Here is a 25,256-nt window from a genome sequence, read left to right as displayed (position 1 = left end):
CCCAGTGACAGCAGCCCTGCAAGATGCTTCTAAAGTGTCAAAACCACATTGCAAAGTATGTTTACCAACGTTTTCTGCAGAATGCATTAAAAATTGTAATTCTTTGCATTCAGCACAGTCAGGAATCAAAATAATTTTCTGTTTAAGTAGTCCCATAACATGCTGCTGATATTTTAACATATGAAACTGGCAATTTAAAGGCCTAATGGCCAAAGTAGCAGAAGTGTATACCTTCTTACCCCATCTGTCTAAGGCTCTATAATCTCTATCAGAAGGGGGTGGCAACAGTGGCCTTAATGCCCTTTGGTCCTCGGGAAATGGTCTCTGGATCTGCAGAAGGATTCTTGAAGAGGAACTTGTGAGAATCAGGGACTCTGTAGTACCTGTCAGGTTTTCTGGGAGCTGGAGGTAAAGTGTCTGGGGTAAAGCATCATCTACAATGTCCAGAACAAGAGGGATAGCTAAAGGCCTGTGTTGAGGCAGGAGTAAGAACTCCCTAAGTCTTTTTTTGGACTCAAGAGTAATCCTGGCTTTCCCAGCGGAAATACTCCCTAAGAGTATGCAAGGTTTCACCGAAAGAAAGATCTTCTGTAGGGGAGACAGAGGGAATAGAATCATCTGCATCAGAATCCTCATAAACAGATAAGGGCAAATCTTGGTAATCAGAAGAATCAGAAAGAAATTCAGTTCTAGATCTCTTAAAGGGGGAGGCTGGCTTCCCCTAATTAAGGTAATAAGGTCTTCAGCCATTCTAAGCATTTTTTTTTGAGGAATATGGACCTGAGCCTGCAGTTTGGTTGTCGGTTTTCTAGGCGTAGTGCGAGTTTTTGGCCGGAGGGATTCGGAACTTCTGGGTGGAAACGATGGCGTCGGTTTAATATGAATGTCTGTAGGCCTGAATACACCCTCAGAAGCCGGTGCCTCAACAGCGGCTCCAAACCCATCCACGGTAGAGACATCCGCAGGTTCCACAGTCGAAGAAGCATCTCACGGCATACCGGACTCCGAATGGGTCTCAGTAGAGGCCTGCGAATCTAAAGTAGCAGGTATCAAGGGGTGCGAAAGCGCCTCACTGAGTACCGGTGGACTGGTGACTAGCTTAATGGAAGCCTCGTTGGCAGTTTTGGATCTATGCGGTCTGTCTCTGTCTTTATCCTTATGTTTTTTCAGGAAGAGCGGTAGTCGGATGGCTTAATAAAGCCATTCTGGAGTACAGAGATTGAGTACGAAAGTAACTGCTGCAAAAATAGCCCGACGACGAATAATTCGGGGGTTGAACAAGGCACAAAACCAACAGTGAGGGACGTCGGGTCTGAGCCTAAACAGGGGATGCAGTAAGAATGAAAATCTCTATGAGGTATTTGCTTTCCACAGGCAAGACAATTGTTAACTTTTACTGACATCGATTGGAACAAGAAAAAGGATCCCCAATGGGGTACTTAGCTTTTTTGAAGACTTCAGGTCTGAAATTCGAAAACGAAAATTTCAGGAGACGGCCGACCGGCACTTGCAAACTACTTCTGCTTCAGGCACCGCATGGCAAGAAAGACTGATGCAATGGCATCAGCCGCATGTTTTATACCCCTGACGACCTGACGTCATGGAAGAAGAGACAGCACCCGACGCAGAAATCCGAAGACTCTTGTATTCAGGCCGGCTGAGGGCTACTTGCAGGCAGATAACCCAAATGTGATGACTGCAACAGTGAAACACAAAGAACATCTGCCACAACTTCTTAAACACAATTAACTGTCACTTGTACATAAGTTATATTACTACCCTGATAAAATCCCAGCTGCTGAGGATCTAACCCAACCCTATACTACTACTAGAACCTTAAGATCTAAATTTCACTAAATATAATAATGAAGCTGGGAAATCCCTCTTTAGCTGTTCTATGTCTAAAACTTGGAATATTCTACCTAGCTACGTGACTTCTAACTGCTCTACAGCACAATTTAAAAAACACTTGAAAACAAACCATATGGACAACTGGTCTTACCCCTGTGACACCCCAGGGTGACTTAACTATTATACAATCTTATAGCTATAATACCTAAATTGATACCTTTTACATATATGTTTGTACATCCTATAACTAGTTGTGATTTTCACCCTAACCAAATTGTTAGTTTAACTGTCTTCTTACTTTGCTAGTTGAGTTGTTCTTTACTATGTTATTATGTGGTGTAAAGTGTTATGCACTATATCATACTCTGTACTGTGTACCATTTGTTTATCCATTGTTCTGTGTATATGTAAATCTAGAGCTTTTCTCCCTGGGCCTCTGCTGAAAATGGACCTGTGTCCAGTCGGACTATCTCGATTAACAAATGAAAAATAAAATAAAATAAATATCCTCTGTATTTGCAAAAGCACTTTTTCATGGAGTGGGTATATAGCCATGCAGTTGGGTTATGAGAATGGGTGTTGGAGACTGACTCCATGTAGCTATTCAAGAACATATGGGACATGTGGAAAAGGGAGAGAGGAATAGAGATATCTGGAGGACAAAGAAGTATAAATGTATTTAAAGGAAAGGCAAGACGTGCTCACCTTCAACAGTGTCAAACAAATGCAATGTAAGCTGCACACAGGTAAGTTTCTGCAAGTGGCTTCACATAAGTGAACATACATTCAGGGAACTTCACTGCAATGATATAACAGTAGCAAAACAACCCAAAACTGAAACCACAATAGCCATCAGTAACCTGGACAAACCAGAGTACTGTAGATAACCACAAAAGCAATTTTATTTTCAACGGGAGCAAAGCCCACCAAACTCCAACACACTCTTGCAGGGGACTTTGCCCTCCATGTACTTCCCATTAAATACAACCAATCCAACTCAACATATTCCCCATTTGTGCAATACGGTACCTTAAACATCAAACAGTGACTTAACCTAGCAACCTTTAATCACAGTATGAATGACTAAACAAATTTCACTGAGTATACGGAAGAAAAAAACAATTAAATAGGGGAAATTGTTAAGTCTCCCACCAGTACAGGGTGATTTGGCTAAGCTTCTCAAAGGTCTCCCTTGTTCCAAACTTACTAAGAAATTAGGAAATTTGTGGTCCATTAAGTATACTTCTGAGCACATGAGACACCCCCACGCAGACCCATCCTAACACCTCCCCTTCATGACCTAACAATGGAAAAAGGATAGGAAGAGAGCTGATCCCCTGGGTCGGAGTTTAGACCAAGAAACAAATACAGAGCTATCAGGGCCCATTTTTCTCTCAATTACCCAAGCATTGTCAGGCTGATCCAGTACTTAATGCACCTGGCTACACCCTGTTTTTTGTAAAAGCATTAGTGATGGGGGTTGCTTCTCTGATAAGACTGTGCACCCACCCGTAGAAGAACAGGACACAGGACGGCAATCCATAGATGAAAGATCACAGGCCACTGTTGGCAAGGCAGACTCTGAAGAGAAGCCAGAAATTGACTCTGGGTCCCTTTTCTTCAGCCCCCCCCCCCCCCAAATATGCTCTTCTCTGAAATGACCATGTAAGGCATATAACCAGACCCCTTCCAAATCCACTAAGCCATGGATGGTGGTAAAGGTACTAAGAGTCTCTCTTCAATGCGGAGTGAGGTTGGGTGTTGATACTGTAAAGGCTATAATCATTTGGTCTGGCCAGGGTAGAAAGGACAACTCCAGTGGTACTTCCAAAATGGTGATCTGATATTAATACTCCTTGGAAGTTTAAAATTTTAAGGCAACAGACATGGGAACTGCATGTCACAAATTAGGAACAGATCAAAATTGAGTGTCCTTTTTAAAGAACCAGGAACAGTAAGATGCTCACACCATTTAAGCACACTGCAGAGATGTCGTCCACAGGATACAGGTGCTTCACAAACACCACACAGACAAGCTGCAGACAAAAAGTAAGGTGTCACTTTCTGAATGGCATTAAAGGAAATCTCTGCAGTTGTACTACTTCTGGAGCAGAAAGCACCTATTTAAGACCAACAAGCTCTGACATACCATGCCAAATTTGTCAGTCAGATATTCTTCTCCAATTTAGCTTGCTAATTCTAAAAAACTTTATTGAGCTCTATGTTTCCTTAACTAATGAATTCAGAAATTATTACTTTTTTGTGCTAAATATGCAAAATTCCCAGGATGCTTAGCTGTGAAAATAAGCAGACATGGTAAGTACAGATTTGTCATATCAGAGCTGCTAAAATTCCTGGCAATAGCTGATCCTTTGCATATAACTTTAAATAAATACAAAAGCCAGTAAATAAGTACTTATATGTTTTACTGTATTTAGCACTGCTTCACGTAGCAGCTGAAAAGGTAATTTTGGACCACTATTTTTTATTCAAAAAGAATAAAGAGAAGATGAAATGGAGGAAGAAAATACCAGTCATCTCTAATTGTTAGTTCTGTGCTATTGTTATTCTTTGCATTATGTGACAGCCACCACTATAAAAAGTGCCTTTTCTTGCCTATTTTCTGGTTACAGTCTAACAGTGCATGTCTCTAAGACGTGTACTGACACAAGGCTCCACCAATTATTTTTACAGGAAAAAGTTTTCCCATTAGTTAGAGTCACTTAATGGTGAATCATCACAGTCTGAAATATGGCATGCTGGACTCTCTCATCAAGGTACATTTCTCAGTGTCCAACATAGTCATGGCTTTCTAACTATCCAGAGTGCTACTCAAAAGCCAGCATAGCAGCCTGAATGCCCATCAAGGTTTTATAGCATGCATCAATACAGCAATGCTTGGAAACACCCAGTAACCATTGCATATCAGCAAAGAAATGTAATTCTGGGAATGCACACTAAAGCTGTGTGTGCACTCAGCTAAACTGACAGAAACTGATCAAAACCTCTGCATTTGAAAGTATATAAAACAAGCACGGCATTATAGCTCCTGCTACTGTATTTCATCGGAGAACACACCTCTTACTGATCCATTTTTTGAGATGCTGCATATCTTTACTGCTGCAAAGCTTACCTTATGAAGAAGTCACATTCTGTTCTTAACATCATTTTTACTATTCATAAACTGTGCTGGCTGTAAAGTCTTAATCCCCATTCCCAGCAGCCATGGCTGGATCTAAATCTAAGTGCTGCATATTTCATTCTTCTGTTTATGTATCCCTAGGAGAAGGTCATGAAGTCGCATTCAAACCTTCTAGCTTACATTATGCAATGTAGAAATTCTTCTCTGATGTCAACTATGGTGAAGGCAGAGGTCAAGAGACACAAACACACTATAAATATCAGCTCAGCATGCCAGCAACATTTTATTAATGGTGTAAGTAAAGGAGGACGGGTTTGAAATCATCCAAGGAATCCGTTCAGCGGGTGAGTAATGTAACATGTTAGTATAAGCCTCAGTTAATACCTTTTACCATGACACTGTGCTGTGGAACTCATCAGCCTCTATACATCATTATGTAATCCACAGCGAGGGGATCCTGACAGACAGTCCCTCCCGCTGACACAGATATACTCAACAACAGAAAAAAAAAAAACAAGGACAGCTTTGTAACATAAGTAACATGTTTCATATTCAAGATAACTTGCATTAATTAGCTAAGTAACCCTGTCCTCCTTCACATAGAGCCTATAATCAGTAATAAATGAATGAACTGTACAAGATGGTGCTTTAAGAAGTTTCTGAACTGCTGTGTGTGTGTGTGTGTGTGTGTGTGTGTGTGTGTGTGTGTGTGTGTGTGTGTGTGTGTGTGTGTATGTGCATACAGACACAGTGGCACTATGGACAGCATTATCTCTTCACAGTAAGAGTTGTCCGGTTTGATTTTAAGCTTGAGGAATGTAGCCAGTGGACAGGCTTAGACTGATTTAGCACTAATAATCAAGTAACCTGGTACATTATCAGGGCCTATGGGTGACGTATTCTTACTTTCTAGAGGGGTGACAGAACTTGTAAGGGGTGGCTGGGATTGCTGAAACTATGGAATAGCTATAAAAGTGTAGGTGGTGCAAAAATTTGCACTACATTTGTAAGCTAGGATATTAGCCATTTATTTTTGGTCAAATTGGGCAGTATGACTGATTGTGGACTAGTTCTGAATATTTTGGGGTGTTAATTCTTAACTTTCTGACATAGTTAAAGAAAGATTTGTAGTTACTATTGGTTTTAGTGGCTATTTTAAGTTCACACTTGGATTTAACCATCCTTTTGGTTCCCTTAAGCTCTTTACTAGTTCGCTTAGGTGTGCTCTTAAAAGTAAGTAAAATGAGACCTCTTATAAGCATTAAGTAAATTCTTCTCTTGTTAGATAATTTATTTATACGGCTATTTCACCATAGGGGTTTGTTTTTAAATTTCTCATTATATCTGGCAGACAGGGAGGTCTTTATCAATACAGCTATTTCAGGGAGGGCTTTATTAATACAGCATTTATGCAGGACTGCAAGTAAGAGGCCACGCAGCAGCTTTAACGTTGGGATCCATCCCAGGAGGACTGCAACTGCATTTATTTAGCTAATTAAGTAACTGAAGAAGGTTTGCTTTTGAGAAGGCCATAAACACAGAGGTATTTACAGGCTAAGACCCATCAGTTTTAATGGAAAAGTTCACTAACTTAAGGTTGGACTTAACAAGGTAGGATGATGTATATGGAGAACTGCAAGAAGTGGCCATATTTATGAGGACAATATCAAGGCTGTTGGGACCCCAAGAAGGATGGTTAACTACCTGTAAAAGGGAGTTAGCATTCATAATTTCAAGGAAGCATTATGTATGCAGACCACTGGCAGTATAGGTCAGCCAGTTTACTGATGGGCAGATAAAGTTCTGCAGCAGCAAAGTGTTGGGTTTAATAAGGATTTCAGGTAAGGTGTTAAAGATTGCTATCGTGCTCAGAAGGGGACACAAAGGGTGTTCTACAGTTGGCTATGAAGTGCTAATTAGTCTTGTTTATGGTGATCTGGGCATCTAGGTGTTCAAATGTGGTATCCTGAGGAACTGCTGTGAGGTGATGATATCCTTGGCAAACACTAAGACTTTTCCACTATGGCCAGTAGGTCTGTAGATGTAATAGGCACTTTTTCGAGAAATATAGAGAGAGTGTTTTCATTAGTCTGAAACCGTCTTTGTAACTACTCATACATGAACGAGTTTAAGATACAGGAAAGCTTCAAGTTTGGGCATTTTCTTAGTCCCCAAGTACTGAGTACAGCCACAATAAATGTGTTTCAAATTAGAACATAATGGGTTGGAATGTCCACCAGATGGACTCTGCCTAAAAAAGGCACTAAAGGTGCAGCAAAGGCTTTAGCCAGAACACAAAAGCCATGGTTTGAGAGGTACAGACGGTCTCTGGCAAAGCAAGAAGGCTTGCCAGCCATCTCATCTCAAACTGAAACATATTGGATTCACCCTAGAATAACACCAGATAACACAGCCAATCATTAAAACAAATTATCTTGTCTTTCAATTTCAGCATCTTTCATGGTGATGGCAAAAATACCACTCAATCCTGCCTCAGACACATGCATGACAAACTCAGCCTTATCCTTCTGCATGCTCATCTGGGCAGAACACATGAGGTCATTCAACCCCAAACCCCATGTGGATCACTATCAGGTCACAGCCATATTTGTCAGGATGTAGAGATCAAACAGTCCTGGCTACCTGCTGGATCCTGGCTCCAGAAAGACCGTTAACTGTCACCCTGTTCTTTTCCATCCTGGTGACAGAGGTGTCCGTATGCCTGACAACAGTCACTTATTCCTAAATAGTTTTAAGCTGTGAATTCAGTTATCAGTTTTCATACTTTGATGGGTTGCATTTCTTCAGATTCTGCAGAGTGAGCAAATTAAAACTATCTATTTAAGTATAACCAATTATGGCTTCGTGATCTACATTGATAAACTTGCGAAAGTTCTGGCTAATCAGAAATTTAAGATTAAAAACAGCTTATGGTTAACCAGTTTTATCACAAAAGCTGCTTTTAATAGTAAACAGCTTTGTGCATTAGTTTAATGACTTATGTATGTCTGACAGTGAAATCCCAATTTTATGCACAGATTCACAACCTACTATTTTAATCACAGACCAGCAAGGGAAATGAGTTTCAGACAAATATAAATAGCAACTTAAAGGACAAGTGCTAATAGAAAAGAATCCGTTAGACTAGGTTAGTGAAACTCAAGGGATGAAAAGATAATTAGTTCATACTACTCAGCAATGATGAGAAAAAAAAAGAATAAAAAAATGAAATCACAGAATCAAGATTTGGATCTGAATACTTAAAAATGTAGTGTGTGTCTACATAGAGACCATACTCAGCGTGTACATTCACATACTAGTATTCTTTCATATACTGTAACTCTTATTATGATAAATTATGCCCAAAATAAGAGACCTGTCACTTGCCTTTATGAGTATATTCATTCATCAAAGCATTTTTATAATCATCTCCCAAGTCAGGACAGACAACATGAACTTCCAGTAAGCATTCAGAACCTCACACTGCCAACCACACCCCAAATAAAAAAAAAAAAAAAAAAAAACAGGATACGTCTGTCTAAAGGTTTTCTGCTACACACTTAAATATGGCGTGTACACATAAAAAAGTTTGTCTACAATTTGGTAATCCTACTTATAAACACACAATTTGCTGATCTACGTTACAAGTTGTACTTTAGTTACATCTGACTATCTTCCTGTCCCTGTATGCCACAATGCTTCTCAGAGATGCTTAAGGCAGATTAAAACAAATATAATCAGCAGAGTACAATGTACACATCCCTGACCCCAAAGAAAGTAGAGTAAGCTACCCATGAGGGGTCTGACACTTCTTAGTCTCTGCTGACCATACTCAGTTTTATGCACAAGGACTGCAGAAGGCACAATACCTTATCCTACTCATAAAAGCTCTGCTGACTTCAAGATAGCCAAAGCAAATGGAACATGACAGGCTTCAACTTTCTTTTCTACAAAATGATATGGTTAATATAACGAATGGCTTTTTTGCAGAGTGGGACCCATTCATAACACCAGGCAATGAATGAACATATAAAGTTTTTATACCTGGAGGCAAATTTCCATACATCTCCCATGCAGAGGTGTGTGTCAGGTACTCTCCCAAATTAATACAACAATCAGATAACAAAACCTCGGTGAATGTTATAAGTTCTTCTGTAAACTGCCCATCTGGTTAGCTGTTTGACTAAACAGGTTCGGAAGAAATGTTGTTACATGGACTAGATAAAGACTTTTAATAAGAACTATGGAAAGCCCTAATGGCACCAATGGCTGATGCACTTAAGAAGCCAGAAAAGGCTGCTGTGAAAGCCACAAACACAAAATCACAGTTCACCAATAAAAATGGGGACAAAGCCAAGCTGGGGACTAGCTATGTTGTTCTCTTTCACAATGATGGGAAAAAAACAAAGGCAGGAACTAGGGGGCTTGCTAGATCTTTGATCTTTCATTTCCGAAAAAAAAAGATAATGCTCATTAGTGCAATTAAGATATAGTACTATGGGATGCCAAGAGGGCTCTGGACTCAAAGATGAAATAAAAGTTACAGTGGGAAGGCACTCAGATTGGTCACCAATTTCTTTAACCGTGTGACCAAAAATGTTGAACACTGCCCTCAGTACAGAATTTGAAAGATTTCTAGTTTCATTTTTCAAGTACAAGTCTGTCAAGCTAATGGACTCCAGTATTTCAGCACTGATGCCTGTCATTTTGTCTTTGTAGCTTACCCTTTCTTGTTGTGCTTACTACTAAACTGTTTAGTGGAGAAAACACTATATGGACTGGGAAAGTGAAGTTATTTTCCTTAAGGAAATTTGAGAAATATGATAAAACCAGGTTAGATCATCTAAAAAAAAAAAGTTATGGACACATTTTAATGGAAATGTATGCAAATGTGGGTAACTCAGAATAAGAAAATAAACAATTTATCAAACATTTTGCTACCCATTTGTTCAAATTCTTATTGTAAATGAGATACTTTATGCAATAAAACTTTGTTTTAGAAGTTTACATTTTAAACTGTGGTTTTATACTACAGCTTCCTCTTTTTGACTTGTACTGCAGTTGTGGATTGGTGAAATCATGTTAGCCTAAAGGTTTAACCCTGCCTTCAAATGCATAAATAAGTACAGTATAAACAAACACTACAGGAGATTGTAGACAATGTCTGCATACATTATGCAGCTCCATGTTAATTTGATTTCATTTTGTTTATTTTTAACCAGTAAGCCAACTGCACACAAGCATCCCTTTTCAGGGCAGCCCAGGACCAATGTCTGGTTAAATGACTTGTTCAGAGTTGCACATTGGGCAAACAGAGTACGAGGGAATCAAACCCTGCATTACAGGAAACTGCTCATTAACAGCTCACAGCCTTAATCCTCAGTGCTACATAAATCATATATACTGAAGTACATACCAGGAAGGATTCCTGGATAAAGCACTGCAAGGACTCTTAATGTTGTGTGCTGAACACTGGCAAATTCAGTATCAGGACTATTCTAAATGATGTTTTTTTTACAAGGGACATTGCAAAGGAAAAAGAGTTTGTAGACAATACAATGAGTGGGAACAGGGCCAGTACAGATGGAGAAAAATACACAAGACAACTGAGGATCTGCGGACAGTGGGGGAATTGCTTGACGTACTGCAGATTATATGTAATGCAAAAAAGTAACTAATATACTTGCAAATAGCCATATCAGGTCATGTAAAAATAAGCAGACAACTGAAAAGGAAGGAAGCAAGGCTGTAATGACACTAGTAGGCATAGAAACAAAAACTGTAAATAGAAAAAGTTCATGCTGTTATCCTATCTACAGAAAGTAGTGAAATCTCAAATGAGAATCAACTTATCTGTCTAAAGTGACTGATAAGATCGACAGTTCAGAGGAGGCAAGGGAAATGGTATGTGGTTTGCAAAGAAAGCCAATCAAAATGCAGCATGCAAGGGTTTAGTACAAATAATCGTTCGATAATGAAGTCAGGAGGTACAAAAGAAACTCTTAAATGCTAAAGAAACTGGAGGAGTCCAGGGTGATAACACATTAATGAAAAAAGGAAGACGATTTGAAGGAGGGTTTGAAGAACAGTGTGAATAAGTAAAAACAAGGTGAGCGGGTGAGGGAGATGCAGCACTCATAAGACAAACGCAGTGATGAAATACAAAGAAGCAAGAAACAGAAGTAATATGTTCTTATCCGTGCAGAGGTAAATATGAAAAAAGCATTTGGTTAAATACAACACATCATTTTTCCCTTAGGAAAATGGACAAATCAAGCTAGTAGAGAAAAGTTCCCTAAATGCCGCTCTTTAAATCACAAACTTATGATTCTCAAAGTACAAGCAAGTTTGGAATGGATAATGCTTCTGTTTTCTCTACAGAAGCAAAGCTTACTGATGTGGGTTGGTGACCAGGACTACCATTTAAAACCATCTCCAAGGACTGGTGCACTTTGGAATCAAGGCAATGCCACTCTTCTGCTGCAGACTCAATGTGAAAAGCCTACTTTAGGCAAAACAGTTTGCAGAACTTGTTACTCTTCTATGAGTAATCAAACATCACAGAATGAGCAGGGTTACTCCCAAACCAGACAGTCCAAGCAGTTATTGTATGCTAGAACACTATTTGTTTATATGTTTTATGCAGCTTTATTAACCATGTACATACTATTACCATCACTGTGACAGTCAGAACCTTGGTAACTATTTTGTTCTATGTTAACAAATCTGTGGGAACTGTTTCCAGATTATAGTTCAATTTTCAGTCAGTAGATGGCGCACTTCAACGACAAACATTCGACATGTTTCTATCACTGCTACTGCTATACAGTACATTGTCGCATGAAAAGCAGAACATGCAATATCTTAACTACATAATTATGGAGCTCACAGATCAAAAGCTATAAATGCATTAATCTCCAGAACATATTATGCCCAGACAGTTATTGTCTCAATATCTGCATATCTGGGGGGGTGGGTTTGTCATAATGGTTAAGTTCTTCACCTAATAAACACAAGGTACAGGGTTTGATTCTGACGACGGGTTACTGGCTAGGCTTAAAAGGGCCCTGGGCTGTTAGCCTAGTATTGACCTATGAACCCATATAACACTTACTAACATACAACAGAAAGAAAACTGAGTCATCTCTTTATTTAGTAATACAAGTCATCATTGCATCACTTTACAAAACTTTAACTGGCTTCCCCATCACCAGTATGGGTAACTATATGTTAATTTATTAACCTACCAAATGACAGGCATTGCTCTCCACTTGCAAAGAAACTCTTGTTCATTAAGGACTTCTAATGGCCTCTAACTAAAAGGCTTTAATACTCCTTAAGTATCTCTGAAAAGTCTTTCCCAAAGATGGCACTTGCTTCATGAAACTCTTTTCCTAAAAGCTAACAGTCATACAAACATTTAACATTTTCAAGAAAGAACTTAAGATACACTTACAGGATGAGTTAAATGTGCTTGTTTTACAGACATTACATCATTTTCTCACTCTCTCTCTCACACACACACACACACACACACACATAGCTTATATATATATATATATATATATATATATATATATATATATATATATATACACACACACATACGCACCCATACACACACATACATACAATGTATTATACACACACATACATATATCAGTGGTGTATTTTGATAACGTTGTCGCCTCACAGTTAGACGTTGCCCGTTCGATTCTCAGAGCGTCTTCTGTGTGGCGACATGTGTGAATGGGCGTTCCTTCGTTGAAGGTTGTGCGTTAGGCCCGGCAAGCCAGCACGTAAAAATCTACTGCCAATCATTAGCGGACCGGAGTTCCGCTGTGGTGACCCCTAACCGGGAAAAGCCGAAAGACACAAACAAACATGTAGGTTTATGTAATGCTAACTAGCTATGTGACCATTTGTATAACTTTATGTAACTGTCTCTGCCTTGTGGCTCAGGTTCTGCCTGAAAAGGGCATAAATAAGTCATCACCGATATAAAGGAAAAAAAAAAGTGACCCCCCCCCAGTCCTCATTTTTTCTGAAGTTCAAGTGGAGTCTGCAGAGTATGTACGGACTTGGATGATTGTGTGTGTGTGTGTGTGTGTGTGTGTGTGTGAATTAGCAGAAAAAAGCAGTGCTGAAGAGTCACAGACAAGAAATGACAATCTACGCAGTACACAAATATTAGAAGCACACTAACGGGAGAATGAGAGACGACAGCAAATGTAGACTGAAAGCCCTTAAAATAGCTACAATCATAGAAAGATCTTCAGCACTGTTTTACTTTTTTTGTGAATACCCTTAGGACAGTGCAACAGAACTGCAAGTCTTGTGGCTGGCTCTAAGTGTAAGGTGACAAGTCCAACATGACAGATAGCAAAACAGAACTCAAGGCAACTTCTAGGGCAGTAGCAGACTCCTGCCACCCTTAAAATCTGAGATGAGGTCTTTTCGACCTCCATTAAAGTGTGAACACCACCATTCTACTAACATTTATTTTAATAAGGTATACGGGTCTATATTATAAACATGAAAGCTCAAAATAGCGAATACATCTACATCGACACATAAAGGTCGATGTACAAAAAAAGTTAAATACGTAATCGGTGAAAATGAAAATGCCGAGCGTATCTGCTTGGCCAGCAGGGCTATCATGGGGATGAGGAAATATATCCTTTTCCCCACTGTAGTGCAGTCTCGGAGTTGGTATATTTAAGTAGGGGGGGTGTGGGGGGGTCCAGGTGGGCTTGCCCCCCTGCAAAATTGGGGTAATTTAATTTTATTTAGTTAGTTTGAGCTTACCTGCATGGCGCTGTTCGTTGACGGAATACATTCAGTGTTTTTTTTTGCCGATTACGTATTTCGCTCTTTTTGTACATCGACCTTTATGTGTCGATGTAGATGTATTTGTTGTTTACAGCTTTCGTGTTTATATTATTATATAGACCCAGGTATACAAATCATGAAAATTCCCACATGACTTCAGGAAAAGTAGAAGCGACTTTGTTATATTAGCTTAAACATTTTTCAGTATACCTCAACCCAAATATAAATAAAGTATCAGAAATACTTAAAGATGCATCAAAAATACAAACTTTTTTCTGTTTAAATATACAAATATGAAATAATTAATCTCTGTGAATGAGTAAATAATTTTCTTATTCCACTTCCCCCACCTAGGCTAGCAGTGTGGTTTTACTCTGAATAATTCATTACGACCAGCGGGCTACAAACTCATAAATATATTTTTTGCTCAGTGCAATTTGTTTGGCCCAACTCCTTCATCTAGTTTGATTAAATGACAAACCTAACACTTTACTTCTTAAACATTACACAACACACTGGTTATTCATTTTATAAATTCCTTCTGAATTATGACTGCTCCATGCTTTAAACAGTCTGTTGGTAATATTACAATATGCCCTCTATTTACACACTAAATTACACTTGTACTGCAGTCTACAAGCTGTTTTACATTGCATCTGCTGTTTACCCCATCAAATTTGTGTCACAGCACTTATGTTACTGATTACCACACATTTCAATGTAATTCTTCCTGTATTACAAACTTTAGCTATAATGTGACAGTCATGTCAGAAGGCTTCACAAACGACATGTACAAGAGATGTGACGTAATACCCATTAGATCTACATTCTAAATCAAAACTCTGCAGATTAAATGTGCATCACTCAAACATGTAAATTATTCCAGCTACCTCATTAGTCTTATAAGGCATGCATTTGTTTAAACTTGATACACATATATATATATATATATATATTCATAACATTGAAATTTCATAACGCTGAATTTCATAACATATAGACCATAAACACTGAAAACTCAGAACACAAAGTGTGCTTCACAGCAATGAAAACTACATTGCACAAGTAAATAAGATTCCCCTCCCATCTACACCACCACCTAACTAACAAACACACTTTCTACTACATTTCTGCAGAGGGGCAAGCGCCCCTGCACTCCCCCCGTAAATTAAATATACCAACTCCACGACTGCACTACAGTTGAAAAAAGTTAATTTCCTAACCTCGGTGTGTGAGAAACATAGCAGAAAGTGTGTTTGTTAGTTAGGCGTGGTTATAGGTGGACAGGATGTTATTTACATATGCTATGTTATTTATATATATATATATATATATATATATATACATATATATATACACAATGAAAAGTACAGTTTTGTACCTACCATAAATGTAGATGTCCGAGTGTTCACCCTGCTGCAGTCATTACACTTGGGTTATCCTGTCGTCAGGCGGTCCCGCAGTCGGCCGGATTTCCAAAGTCTTGGTCCGACGTCGGTTGCAGTCACCTCATCCCTGACGTCAGTATGCCAGGGGTATATATATATTGCAACCAACGCCATTTTCTTCAGTTTGTTTTTGCCCCCGATGTCAGGTGCCCCCGAAAAGGTGATCCAAATCAGTACCAAATGGTGTGAACACTGTACAAACACAAAATCCCTTCAGCTATAAGCAAATACATCAGTAAGGCATAGCAGAGGTTTAGCCAGTAGATCAGAGGGGTTGGAGGGAGGGTAACCTGGACTGCAGCAGGGTGAACACTCGAACATCTACATTTATGGTAGGTACAAAACTGTACTATGTTCATCGTGTTACCCTACTGCAGTCATTACACTTGGGTTGAGTCCCAAAGCTAAGGTAGGGTGGAGGCATCATAGAGGGTTAGTGAAGGCAATGAGGCCCTGCAAAACTGCAGTGGCGAAGCCTGCCCTGGACTTAGAATAAAGAGGTAAGTGATAGTGTTTGGTGAAGGTGTGCACTGAACTCCAAGTTGCAGCTTCTAAGATTTCCTTCTTAGGAACCCCCCTGAGAAAGGCTGTAGAAGTAGCTGTTGCCCTGGTAGAGTGGGATCTAATGGTAGGAGGAACTGGTTTCCCATGATGGGTATAGCAGAATCTGATGCAATGGCCTATCCATTTAGAAATGGTTTGCTTGGATATGGCCTTCCCTTGAGAGGCTGTAGCATAGGAAACAAAGAGCTGGTCAGTTTTTCTGAAAGCCTTAGTTTTATTCAAGTAGTAACGAAGCTGCCTGTGTATGTCCAAGGAATGCAGGAGTCTCTCACCTTTGTTCTGGGGATTGGGGTAGAAAGTGGGTCGGTGGATGGTTTGATTTAGAGCTACACTGGAAACCACCTTAGGCATGAAGGAAGGATTAGTTCATAGAGAAACTCTGTCTTGATGAAAAATGAGGAAAGGTTCCACTGCCATAAGTGCCTGCAATTCTGAAACTCTCCTAGCAGAAGTTATTGCCAGGAGCAGGGCAGTCTTCCAAGACAGGAACTGAAGGTCTGCAGAAAAAGCTGGGTTCAAAGGGAGGTAGCGTTAGTTTTTCCAGAACAAAATTGAGGTCCCATGTTGGTGTAGGAGCTCTTCTAGGTGGTCTAATGTTTTTCGCCCCTCTGAGGAACTGCCTTATGAGAGGATTTGAAAATAAAGGTGGATTTGTGTCGTAGTGAGCTGAAATAGCTGAAGCATGGATTTTAATTGAGGAGAAGGAAAGTCCTTTATGCAACATCTCAGCTAAATACTGCAGAATGTGAGGCATATGAGGCTGAGTTGTGTCTTGGCCTTTAGCTTGGTTCCAAACAGAAAACCTTTTCCATTTGTCTGAGTAAGCCTTCCTGGTGCTTGGCCTCCTGGCTTCTAGAATAACATCCAGCACTGCCTGTGAAAGAGGGGCTGGTTGAATGCTTAATTGATTTGCCATGCAGCCAGGTTTAGGGTTTTGATCTGGCTGTGTAGAATCTGCAAATGAGGTATTTGAGGCAAAATCCATGGTGGGCTGTGAGCCATATTCTTCAATAGCAGGTACCAGTGCTGGCGTGGCCAGTCTGGGGCTATGAGAATCATTCGAGGTTTCTCCTTTTTGACCTTCAAAAGAACCTTTGTGAGAAGAGGCAATGGAGGAAAGGCATATACTGTCAGGTTTTTCCAACTGAAGGAGAGAGCGTCCGCTTTCCAAGCTTGTTGGTGGAATGTCGTTGTACAAAATTTTGTCAGCTGGTAGTTTTGAGGACTGGCAAACAGGTATATATTTGGTAGGCCCCATCTTTGAGTTATAATTGTAAATATTTGTGGGTCTAGCTTCCACTCGTGGGGATCTTTGATGTTTCTGCTTAGGTCGTCTGCCAATGTGTTTTTTTTGTCCTGGCATGAATTGAGCTTGTAACTGGACTTGGTAGGCCAGAGCTGTGTTCCATAAGATTATTGCTTGCCTGCAAAGAGGGTAGGAATGTGTGCCCCCTTGTTTGTTTATGTACCACATTACTGTGGTGTTGTCCGTTTTTATTGCAAGTTGTCCAGGCTGTAGTAGATCCTTGAAGGCTGTCACAGCTTTCTGTACAGCTAGCATCTCTTTTTGGTTTATGTGCAGTTTTCTTTGTTCTGCAGTCCATAGGCCTTGAATGCATTGCCCCGCCATGTGTGCCCCCCAGGCATAGTCTGAAGCATCTGTTATGATAGTTTGCCTGGGTGGGGGCAAGGTGAAAGGCTGACCCTTGCTGAGGTGACATGCCTGTGCCCACCATAGAAATTCCTGTTGAAGGCAGGGAATGAGAGATATCACTGTGTCCAAGCTGTGGCTGTGTTGAGACCATACGCTTTTTAGGTACCACTGTAGTTTCCTCATATGCAGTTTTGCAAATGGTATTATCAGAACGCAAGATGCCATGAAGCCCAAAGCCTGCAGAATTTTTCTTGCAGTTAATTGGGTCTTTGTTGCCATTGTTTTGAAATATTGAGTCAGGTGTAATTACTTGTCTGGTGTCAGATAAGCCTTCTGGGCCATTGTGTCCAAGCTGGCACCCAGGAATGTCATTTTTTGTGAGGGTACTAGTTTTGACTTCTTTTCGTTTACTGTGTACCCCAGACAATTCAGTAGATGCTTCACAAAAGCCAGATGTTGTAAGAGAATGTCTTTTCTTTCTGCTTGAATGAGGCAGTCGTCCAGGTATAGACATATTTGAATTCCTCTTTGTCTGCAGTATGCAATTACCGGAGCCAGGCATTTTGTGAATATTCTGGGCGCAGTAGATAAGCCAAAGGGCAGTGCAGAGAATTGATAATGGGTTGAACCTGCAATGAAACGGAGGTATCTTCTGCAACTCTGTCTGATAGGGACATGCAGGTATGCCTCCTTGAGGTCCAACGTTACCAGCCATGCTTCCTTGCCCAACATGGGAAGTAGCTGCTGTAGTGCTAGCATCTTGAATTTGGGAACTTGTAAGTGTTTAGAATTGAAAGGTCCAGAATTGGTCTCCAAGCATTTTCTTTTCTGGGTACTAGGAAGAGTCTTGAGTAAAATCCTTGGCCTTGTTCTTGAGTTGGCACCATTTGAATGGCTCACATGGCCATGAGAGCTGAAATTTGCTTTTGAGCCTCTGCCCTTTGATTTTGTGGCAGGTTTGGCATTCCTCTTTTTATTGGCAAGGTGTGAAAGTGGAATCTGTATCCTCGTAAAATTATGTCTAGTACCCATTTGTCTTTTGTGACCATGTGCCAGTTGTCTGCAAATAGTGCTAGCTTCCCCCCCAGGGGGGCTGACAAAACAGCTATGTTTGGCCAGCTGAGGTGCAAGTCATTGAGTTTGCCTTCTGGTGGGTTGAGACCTGTCTTCTCCTCCCTTCTGGGTTGGAGTGCCCCATTGGCGAGGTTTGTACTGAGCTTGTGGTTGTCCTCTGCCCCTTGGGCGCCTGTATTTACCTCTCTGAGGCCTGTCAGTGGCTGGAAAGGACCAATTTTTTGTTGGCCAGTTTCTGCTGAAGCGAGGGGGTTGTACTTGTAGGAAATCTTTGACTGTCTGCATTGATTTTGCCTTATCTTCCATTTTCTAACTTCTTCTGCTTTAACACCAAAAAGAACAACCTGCTGTAAGGGAGCATCTAGTAGTTTTGCTTTAACATGATCAGGCAGACTTTGTTCCTTTAACCAGGCATGCCTACGTATAACTGATCCAGTGACAGCTGCTCTGCAAGAGGCCTCTAAAGAATCAAACCCACATTGCAAGGTATGTTTGCCTACCTGTTCGGTGGCGTGCAACAAATCCTGTACTTCTTTCAATTCAGATTGGTGAGGGAGGGTGGTTATCTTTTGTTTTAACTGAGAGATCAGAAATTGCTGATACTTAAGCATATGAAATTGACAGTTTAGAGCTCTCATAGCTAAAGTGGCTGAGGTATAAACCCTTTTCCCCCATCTGTCTAGTGCTCTTGAATCCCTTTCAGAAGGTACTGAATTTTTAGCCATGGAAGCCTTAGCCCCCTTGGGACCCTGGGAGATAGTCTCTGGGTCAGCTACTGGGCTTTTGTAAAGAAATTTGTGGGAATCAGGTACTCTGTAGTATCTGTCAGGCTTGGCCGGAGCAGGAGGCAGAGAGTCGGGGTTGAAACTGGATTCTAAATAAACATCATCCACAATGTCCAAAACAGGAGGGATGGCTAGAGGTCTGTGTTGGGGGAGTAAAAGAAACTCTCTGAGCCTTTTCTTGGAATCAGAGTAATCCTGACCTTCCCAGTGAAAATGTTCCCTCATAGTATGTAAAGTTTCCCCAAAAGAGTAATCTTCTGGAGGGGAAGCTGAGGGAATAGAGTCCTCAGCATCAGAATCTTCATAAGGAGAGAAGGAATAGTCTTGGTCCTCAGAGGAATCCGAAGAAATAGACAGTTGTTCAGAGGAAGCAGATTCTTCCTCTAGTCTAGGCCTCTTGTCAGGAGGAGGTTGAGAACCCCTGATAAGAGAAATCAAATCTTCAGCCATCTTGAGCATCTGTTTCTTAGGCATAGGGCCTTGAACAGGAGACTGAAGTGAAGCCTTTTTCAGTTTGGAAGGAGTCTTCGACTTGGAAAAAGTTTTGACTGTAAGAGTCGTCGGTCTGAAAACGCCTTCAGAAACCGATGGCGTTTCAGAAGCACCGACGTCCTTGGAAGGTAAATCGTGGGTAGGGCCTGAAGTGAAAGGCTGCGTCGGCCTAGTACATTCCGTCAAAATTTCTGTAGCGGTCTCGGTTTCTTGAACTGCGGTAGTCAGAGGCTGCGTCGGAGCCTCACTGATAACCGGAGAACCGGAGACCGGATCAGCCGAGGCCTCGGAGTAGGGCTTAAGCCTGGGCTGTCGATCCATATTCCTGAGCTTTTTGTGCATGCCAGTAGTCGGAAGCTCCGACGGCATGTTATAATTAAATTTTCTGCCAAAAAAGTGTCGTGCAAAATCAAATCGTCTTTTAATAGTACGTTTATTAAATCTAGCACAAAAACGACAAGAAGTGACGTCGTGATCAGGGCCTAGGCAAGGTATGCAGTAAGAATGAAAATCCTTATGTGGTATTTGCTTCCCACAAGAAATACAATTGTTAACTTTTTCTGACATCGGTCTGAGGCAAGAAAAGGTTCCCCAACGGGGTACTTAGCTTTATAGAAGACTTCGGTCTGAAATTCGAATTCGAAAATCTCAGGAGTCGGCCTACCAGCACTTGCGAACTGCTTCTACTTCGGGCACCGCGCGGCAAGAAAGACTGAAGAAAATGGCGGGGGTTGCAATATATATACCCCTGGCGCACTGACGTCAGGGATGAGGCGACTGCAACCGACATCGGACCAAGACTTTGGAAATCCGGCCGACGGTGGGACCGCCTGACGACAGGATAACCCAAGTGTAATGACTGCAGCAGGGTAACACGATGAACATCAGCAAAAACTCCAATGAACAAACAAAAAACATCAACCACACAATAACCACCCTGCCATAAAATACTTTTTTTTTGCAGCGGGCAGGCCCTTCTGCACTCACAACACCCCCACAAATTATATGCATATGTATACAGCTCAGACAAGTGGAGTACCTCAGGGTTCAGTCCTGGGACTGCTCTTGTTTGGCATCTACTTCTCTGAAGTACAGGTCAATACTAAGGGACTCTGGCTAACAAAGTTCACAGATGACTGCAAACTGGGAGCCATTACTGAATCCCCAAATGATGTGGATATTCTACAAAAGGGCCTTACAGAAACAGATGCTTGGTGACAGAACCATGAACTCAAGCTTAATGCCAAGAAATGCATAGTTATCCCCTTGGGGGAAAAAACATGTACCCGTGAATTACCACATAGGTGGCAGTACAGTAAACACCAAAAATGTGATAAGAAACCTAGGGACAGAGGTGGAAACCCTTCTATGTGGCACACCTCATCACTAAGAGCTTTTCATCCAGAAAAAAGGAGGTCATTGTCCCACTGTACTCATCCCTCATTAGACCCATTACAGAATACAATGCCCCACTTGGTATGCACCTCTCAAGACATCTGCAACAACTGGAAAGACCGCAGAAATACCTCACTACAAGAATTACAGGCCCAAAGCAGATGCCCTATGCTGACCATCTAAAAAAACTCCAACTATACTCTGAACATACAAGGCCATGTCAAACCCAGAGCGGTGGGGCATGCTACACTTAAAGAAATCCCAATTCTTCAGAGCCACACGCTCCAGGGATCTAAACCTTGTCATCACAATGAAAAAAACATGCTGGAGGGATAGGTCCCTGACCCAGAGACTCCCCAGACTATGGAAAAGACTGCCCACACATGTCAAGCAGAGCACCTCTTTGGCCCTCTTCAAAAGGAACCTTGACGATTGGATGGGAGATAGGAAATTCACCAAGGGGATCATGTCAGTGGAAATTCACCCCGGGGATCATGTCAGTCGCCCTGCTAAACAGGGGTCCAGGGAAGTAAATATTGTGGGAAGAAATAGCCAGGGAATTGTTATGGCTAGGTTTGTATAGGCCCTAGGGCTGACAGCCTAGTACCAACCTATGAACCTATATAAACACTGACTCTGAGTTCACACAACAGCAGGGAACAAAAACAGCAAAGCAGCTTATATGAACTGCAAAACTCCAACCATACAGATAAACAGATACACGTGTGTGTGTGTGTGTGTGTGTGTGTTCCTCATCACTAGCACCAGTGGAGGACATACAGTGGGAGGATGACAGGTACCTACACAGTATTTCCAGATGCAGCTCTCTGCATCAAGTGCAATTTCCCTTAAGAGCACAACGAGACCACAGTTAGTCCAGGGCTGGGTTCTTCCTCTTCCTTCAGTTCCTAAAATAAGACTCCACACAGGCACAGCTATACAGTTAAGAGCTCAGCTGAGTGACCAAACCAAAACCTCCAGCACCCTCTCTGTTCAACCAGTGCTTTGTGTCCCTGCCCAAGTAGTTGACACACACGCTCTGAGGTTTGATTTATACACACACACACACACACACACACACACACACACACACACACACACACACACCTGGGAAAGGAAGACGCAGGTTTACTAGCTATGGCCCCTTTTGCACAGACTATAAGGTAGTTATCACTGCCACCAGTCACTGGTTATCAGCTACTTTAAGGCCCTTAACAAAGGGTGTCCAATCTTACTGTGTAATGGTATTATTAATACAAACGGTAGTTTGACCAACAGTAAGGCTATTAGGAGTGGCCCACAGTGTAACTAAATAAATATGCAAGTATTCTCAGAACTTAAATATCTCTAAACAGATGAGCCACAATGAAAGGTTTAAATATATTTTATAATAAATGAAAAAACACAAATGGACTTAAAAGTGGCCTTGGATTCCAGTATAAAACCAAAGTTTAATCACAGAACACAAGCGCTTTTGCAGAAAAACCTGCTTCATCAGATGCTAGTAAACTCTAATGAAATGACCTCTTTATATACAACTCTGTATTATGCTCAACAGTCACATGATATTTTTATTTATTTATTTAACATTTGTTAACTGGGAAAGTCCGACTTGGAACGATGCCAATTTTCAGCGGAGGCCCGGGGAGAAATGATCCAGATGCATGTCTTTATAACATGGGAGGAAACCGGAGCACCCAGAAAAAACCCACATGAACGCATGGAGGACATGCAGACTCCACACAAAAGGCACAACTGGAGAACCTCTTGCTATGAGGCAACAATGCTACCGCTGCACAACTGCACCGTCAGGTAATTCCTTATCACATGATGCACTCCTGAATAAGGATATACATCTTATAGAAGACTACCTACTCATATGCAATCACATGACTACATAGAAAGGCATTAATATGTGCACAATATTATCATCAAAAATGCATATGCAAAAATATATATAAAAACAGCTAAAAAATACTAAATATTTAACTTGACCTGCAACATAACTAAAATATGTAAGATTAACCTGATCAAAAAATAAATAAATGTACATTGAAATATATACATATATATACATATTATATATATATATATATATATATATATATATATATATATATATATATATATGAATTTTTGATAATATTGTTGTGCACATATTAATGCCTTTGTATGTAGTTGTGATTGTTTGCATATGAGTAGGTAGTCTTCTATAAGATGTATATGCTTATTCAGGAGTGTATCATGTGACAAGGAATTATATCATGTGACTTGTTAAGCACTAATACACAGTTGTATACAAGGAGGTGATTTCATTAGAGTTTACTAGCATCTGATGAAGCAGGTTTTCCTGCGAAAGCGCTTGTTTTCTGTGATTAAACTTTGGTTTTATACTGGAATCCAAGTCCATTTCTGAGTCCATTTGTGTTTTTTCATTTGTTGGACCTTGTGTCTTCTTGGGACTCAGACATCTAGATAGCTTTTCTTGTTTCTATTATTTATTTGGTCCACAGCCACCATACCTTCCAGAGATATGGCTGAAGGCAGTGACATCACAGAATTGGACTTGACATCATAGAATTGGTCTATAATCCTGCTAACCAACAGCAAGGTAATGGCAGAAATTTGAATAATTTCTTGAAAGCAATTGACAATAATGCCAGTCCGCTCACTGATTCTATCCTTGATGCTATGAACAATGATGCAGCAACTATGGATATACTAGCGTTAAAGAACAAGTTACATGCTGTAGAGAAAGATTTATTTAAATTGAAACGTAACCAATATCAGAAGTACAATCTAGAAGTTTGTTTGAAGGAGGGTTTGGTCCCCAGAGGCCTACGTATATTGAAAATGCCCTCGCATACAGACTGTGATCGGGAATTACTCTCAGAATGGCAGAAAATTAACTTGAACACCAGTATGGGCTACTTAAGACTTCTGATAGCTGCAGCAGACATACAGATCAAAGTTTTGTCTTTGTTACAACACGCTACAATGAATTATTGAATCAGTTTGACACTGCAGTTTTAGACAGATATATGGCTGATATCTTAGATTCGTTGTCAGCCTATGAAAGAAAGAGTATTAGATGAAAAATGAAGAAAATTATGAGGGATCATCAAGACTTTCAGCTGGATAATGTCTTTATCTGGAAGAGGTTCAGTGAAACCAGAGAGGCGTGGTCTAAAAAGAATGAAACCGCTGTTTCCACTATCCCTGCCACGATTTCTGTATCCACCAATGGGACTGCGGCTTCTCAACTGAGTAGTGAAGTGACGTCAACCGCTGATTCGAACTGAGAGGATCCCGTGAGAGAACTTGGGGCTAGGAGAAAAGCTTTTCAGGTTACAACCCAGGCACACAGCTCGTCTGGCTCCAGTAGTGCTTTGAGTGTTGCGCCTTCTCGAGGGTTGGATTCCTCCCTCCCTTTAGTCCAGCAAAAACTTTTATTCCGTTTACCAGTAAGGGAACTGAACTCTCAGCAGTAGAAAAAACATCCACATGTTTGCAGCTGCAGCAGGCAGAAGAGGAAGTTGGAGGGGAGTATAATGAGCCCTAACAACATCAAGAGAGCGTTTTCCAAATATGAAAAGAGTCTAGTTTGGAATTTATATACACTTCAGCTCACAGAAGATGAACTGAAAGTACTACAGAAGGGACTTTCATTTATACCCACCAGGTATTCTGACTATATGGATGTCATTTTAGACATCAAAATGTTTACTAGGAATCTTATGCTTAAACTTTTGTTTAAAAATTCTGATAACAGTTATACTGATGGACAAAACATTTTTAGGAAGCCTAGTACTTGTACACCAGGTATGAATTCTTTACTTAATGCATTTGAAAGGATGTGTTTGGATGACATATAGAAAATGAAATTAAATGAAGTTTCTCGAGTTAAAAAGAAGTGTCATAATTTAACGAAAAGTGAATTTAGTGCCTTGAAAAGTTTACAGAATAACTCAAATATTGTGGTGAGGCCTGAGGATAAGGGGGGCCCTATTGTTGTGTTA

The 25,256-nt window shown here is 40.6% G+C and overlaps 1 protein-coding gene across 1 annotated transcript in view; it reads right to left on the bottom strand.

Moving 5' to 3' along the window:
- BCL7A (BAF chromatin remodeling complex subunit BCL7A) overlaps positions 1-25,256 on the bottom strand; it is an 822,965-nt gene that overhangs the window by 231,021 nt on the left and 566,688 nt on the right. The window lies entirely within an intron of this gene.

Source organism: Protopterus annectens, chromosome 4.part0 (assembly GCF_019279795.1).
Source record: "Protopterus annectens isolate FY-2018-M chromosome 4.part0, PAN1.0, whole genome shotgun sequence".
In the NCBI taxonomy this organism is placed as follows: domain Eukaryota; kingdom Metazoa; phylum Chordata; order Ceratodontiformes; family Protopteridae; genus Protopterus; species Protopterus annectens.
Note: the sequence above shows the minus strand (reverse complement) of the source record. Positions and strands in the feature narration are given on the sequence as shown.